The sequence below is a fragment of the Ixodes scapularis genome, unplaced genomic scaffold (genome assembly GCF_016920785.2).
Source record: "Ixodes scapularis isolate PalLabHiFi unplaced genomic scaffold, ASM1692078v2 PGA_scaffold11__112_contigs__length_91849675, whole genome shotgun sequence".
In the NCBI taxonomy this organism is placed as follows: Eukaryota; Metazoa; Arthropoda; class Arachnida; order Ixodida; family Ixodidae; genus Ixodes; species Ixodes scapularis.
The window spans coordinates 82870590-82875551 of record NW_024609837.1 but is presented as its reverse complement, the minus strand read 5'-3'; positions in this window follow the sequence as shown (position 1 = coordinate 82875551).

The following is a 4962-nucleotide window of genomic DNA, read 5'->3' as shown; positions in this document are numbered from 1 at the left end:
GACGTGTCCCTGGCGCCCCCCAGCAAGGCGGTAACGCTACGCGGCGCCAGCATCGCCCAAAATGGCAGCGCACAAGAGCCTTTTCTTCGAAAAGTGTATAGAACTTCGTGTGTTTTCTGGGCTAGCAGGGGCGGGGACAGGAGGAGGTGAAGTGGATAGCGAGGTTTGACCCTTCTGTTATTCGCTCTGATTGACTGTCTGTGTGTTTGCAGAAAAATAAACTTACAGACGTTTTTTGGGGGGTTGGGGATGAGCGAACGGGTATTGAACTAAAACCGCACTCACTCTTCTAACACATCATACGAGAAACTGTCTGAGGTGTGCATCTTCCTTCTAGTTCTATGACACCTTGGTCCTATAAACAAAAACTCTCTGGAGACATGTTCCAAGCATGCATACATGCGTGAAGTCAACCCGCTTATTTCGAACATGCCTTGTAGGAAATCGCGTACCGCCGCCGATTCGCCCTTTTCCCACGTGGTCCGTCAACAACCCGGGTCGAGCCTGGTTCTTTCACGGGAGCGGGATTCCGCTCCCAGTTTATTGGTACAAAAACACACAACGCTACAAAACACTCAATCTAAAATACAAATACAAGTTACATTATACAAATATTTACAACCGCGCGTTAAGCCCAACGCTAAACACAAAGAAGGCCTTAGGCCTCGCGTCCCGCGATGTCCTAGATCCGGTCGCCACCCACTTGCCTGCCTGCGTCTCGGTCTCGTCCGGAGTTCTTAGAGGCCTCTCGCCCCCTGCCCCACCGAGTATATACCATCGATGGGCGAGGAGGTTTCTCCTCGCCTGCCACGGGGGCGCCTGCAGCGCCCTCCAGTGGCTAGGAGAGAAAGCGGCGCGTCGGGAGCCGAATTCGAGATCTCGATCGACCCCGCGGCAACACGACCATGTGATCGTGTCGCGGCCAAGATTGGCCGAGTGGTTTGATGGGCGCCCTCGTGAATTCACGGTGCGCCATACTCCCCTCTCCTAAAAATCGAAGTACGCCGGAATTCAGACGTACGGCTAGGCTGCTGAAAACACCGTCGCTTGGTTTGGCCTGGAGACCCCCCACACGCACACACACACCGCTGGTCCCATGGGTCGTCCTCACTGAGGTCCATCAGTTCGCCCGAGACCTGGGGTGCGCGGCCCCCGCACACCTCACAGTAGACTTTGTCGACTTCGGCTTGGCGGCAACCTCCGGGGCAACGGGGTCCTTGAGCAGTGTGCCTGGCCACCATGAGACTGCCCCCCCCCCCCCCCCCAGGAAGTGGTGCACTGGAGAGGGACTGTGGTTGTGACCCAGCTGCGACAGCCCTCCCGGAGCGATGTGGGGCTGGAAGTCCAATGTCACTGAGAACTGCACCCCGGCGTCCTGTGTGGCGTCGCGGACGTCCAACGAGGCTCCCCGAGCTGTGGTTCCGGCCGGGGAGTACGCTGCCCGAAGACGAGGAGTTCAGCCCAGGCTGGTGTTTGTCCAAACTGCGACTCCTCCTTTCATCCTCTCCCAGAGAGGATGAAAGCCTGCTGCTTCGAGACGCAACGTACGTTGCGTCTCGAAGCAGCAGCCGCAGGGCCGATGACGCACAAGCTGGGAAAAGTCCAAGGCGCGCGGCCAGCGAGGGAGCAGTACCCCAACACCAACAGCAACGCCGCACAAACAAAAAAAAAAGAAAAACATTCCACAGCAAAAACAAGAAACAAAAACTAACACTGAGGGTTCCGAGACACCCCTCCCCCACCCACAAAGAAAAACAAAAACACAATGCCGGGAACGCCGATTTCGGATCGTTCCCCCCTCTTCTTCCCTTTCCGGGGCCACGCACTCTACGAGGTTCCGATCCCATCGGGTTGCCTCCGGCTACGCGTGTTGTAGCTGTGCCGCGGTGGTCCCAGGAACTCCTGAGATCGTTGGTGCCCGCGAATGCCCCTTTGCGGCCGCTTGACCGGCTCATCCCCTTCTTTGGAGAAAAAGGGTTTCAGTTCGCCGATGTGAACTGTCCCGCGGACGAGATCAGAATTCTGGTCCCTCAGCGTGTATGTCAGTCGAGACTTCTTGGAATCGATGACAAAGGGGCCAACCCACTTGGGGGCCAACGCCGCCGAGAAAAACTTACTCGCATCGCTCTGCACGTGACTTCGCCGCAGAACGGTGTCGCCCACCTCGAACTGCGCATCGCGGTGCACTTTGTCATAGGTGTTCTTCTGCTCCGCCCGCGCGCGAGCCCTGTTTCCGCGGGCGGCGTCCAGCGCCCGCGACAGTCGCTCTCTTGTGCGCGTCGCGAAATCCTCGTGCGAGGGCACCGCTCTGGCCGCGCTCTGTCGCGGGCGAAGAACCGCATCGGTCGGCGTAGAGAGTTCTCTGCCGAAGTTCAAAAGCGCCGGCGTGAACCCAGTGCTGCGGTTGAGGTTGGACCGCAATGCAAACGAAATCGAATCCAAGTGCAGATCCCAGTCCCGCTGCTTACGAGCATACGCCCCGAGCAGCGGCTTGATGTCGCGGTTCCGCCGCTCGGTCACATTTGCTTGTGGATGGTAACACGAAGTCTTACAATGCTTAATCCCGAGGGCCTGGCAGGTTGCCGCGAAGACTTTCGAGCAAAATATCGAGGCGTTGTCACTCACCAGTCTCTCGGGGAACCCGTAGCGACACCAGACTTCGGACAGCCTGCTCAGGACTCCCTTGGCTGTCACCTTCCGCATTGGAAACATCTCGACGAATCCGGTGAAGTGGCAAGTGACTACCAACACATGTTGATAGCCTCCGCTTGACCGCGGCAGGGGTCCCATCAAGTCGCAGGCCGCGATCTCCCATGGCCGCGTACTCACGATGGGCTCGAGCAGGCCGGGTGGTCTGCCGCCCCTGGGCTTGCGCTCTTGGCACACTGCGCAGCTACGGACATAACGGCACAGCTGCCCCTTCATGCCCGGCCAGGTAGCGAAACGGCGCAGCTTATGCCACGACTTCGGTGCACTGCCGTGACCGTCCGCATCGTGGTAGTGACGCAGCGCTGCCACTCTGAGATCGCGGGGAATCACGGTCTTGAACGACTCACTTGAATCGCTCTCTTCCGGGAAGTAGCGCAGCAGGACGCCGTCCCCATCGATCAGGTAAGACTCCAGCTCACCTGCTTCAATGTCTAACTCCTGGGCGGTGGCACTTGGCCCTCTCGGTGTTCCGGAGTGCCGCAGCGTCTCTCCGCCTGTCTGGTCAGGATACATCTCTTGCCTGAGCCGGTCGAAGATAGCGCGACAAAAAGAATCGCGCTGCTGCACTTCGAACAGTTCCGTTCGGTTGAACGCCGGTCCCAGTGAGGTAATCGCCTCAGCCAGCTGCGCGACGCCGCCACAGTGGCGAGCGGAGCTCGAGGCGGGATTTCCCGTCTCCCGGGGGATGGCCCCGCCTCCGCAGTCTGCTGTCTCGCGCGGTGGGGGATCCACGGGTGCGCGGGAGAGCGCGTCGGCCACCACATTTGTCGTGCCCTTCCGGTACCGAATTCGGTACTCGTACTTCTGCAGTGTCAAGGCCCAGCGCGCCAGTCTTCCGGCGGGTTCCTTGATTCGGGAGAGCCATGCGAGGGCCATATGGTCCGTCTCGATCGTGAATTCCGTCCCCTCGACATAATGATCGAACTTCTTAAGAGCAAAAATGATGGCGAGGCATTCGCGCTCACTCACCGTGTAGTTCTTCTCTGCCGGGTTCAGCGCCCGGCTGGCAAATGCCACCGGGCGGATCTCTCCCTCTGTCTCCTGCAAGAGCACCGCGCCGAGTCCCTGGTCGCTGGCGTCCGTCTGGATCGTGAAGGGCCTATTCAGGTCTGGCAGTTTGAGGGATGCTGTACGCGCCAAGGCCTCGGTCAGCTGGAGGAACGCCTCCTCCTGCGCCGCCTCCCAGCTCCAGGGAGCCGCTTTCCTCAGCAATTGCGTGAGGGGTGCCTGCATGGCTGCGCAGTTCGGGATGTAGGCTCGGTAGTATCCTATCATGCCGAGAAAACGGCGCACTCCCCCGACATCGGTAGGGACTGGGAACTCCAAGATCGCCCGCAACTTGTCCGCGTCGGAGGAAACTTTTCCTCTCTCGATCCGGAATCCCAACAAGCTGATCACAGAAGCTCCAATTTGGGCTTTAGTCGGGTTAAGTGTGAGGCCGGCGATCCGCAGTTTGCGCAACACGTCCTCGAGGTGACGAAGGTGGTCCTCGAAAGTTTCCGAGTACACAATGATGTCGTCCAGGTACGCGAGCGCGTGCTGCCACTTGGCATCTCCGAGCACCCCGTCGATCAACCGCTGAAATGTCATCGGTGCACCTGTTAATCCGAACGGCATCCGAGTGAACTCGAACAAGCTTCGGTGACACACGAATGCAGTTTTGCTTTCGTCGCCCGGGCTCATCTCCACTTGGAGGTAGCCTTTGCTTGCGTCGAGGGTAGTGAAATACTTCGCCTTCCCCAGATTCGAGATGATTTCTTCGATGCTCGGAAATGGATACGCATCTTTGACGGTCACCGCGTTCAAGCGCCGATAATCGACGCAGAGTCTCGATGTTCCGTTCTTCTTGGGCACCAAAACCACCGGGAATCCCCAGGGTCCTGATGACCGGCGAATGATTCCCGACTTCAGGAGCTCATCGACTGCGGCATCTATCGCTTTTCGCTTCGCCAGGCTCACAGGACGCGGATTGGACTTCCAAGGGCGTGCGTCCCCAGTTTCAATGCGATGTTGCACCTGCTTAGTGCAGCCCGGCTGTTCGGTGAACATTTCGTCAAAGTTGTGCAGCAAAGCCGCCAACCTCTCTCGCTCTGGTCGAGACAGTCCATCGGCATTGGCCAACGGGTGGCCCATTCCGTCGCAGTGCTCAGCGGAGCTCGGAGTTGGGTGACTCATGGCGTCGTCGCGGTCGGTTCTTTCCTGTTCTGTCGCTTTTCCCAGCGCTGCCGCCATGGCCCCCATAGAGTGCTCTCG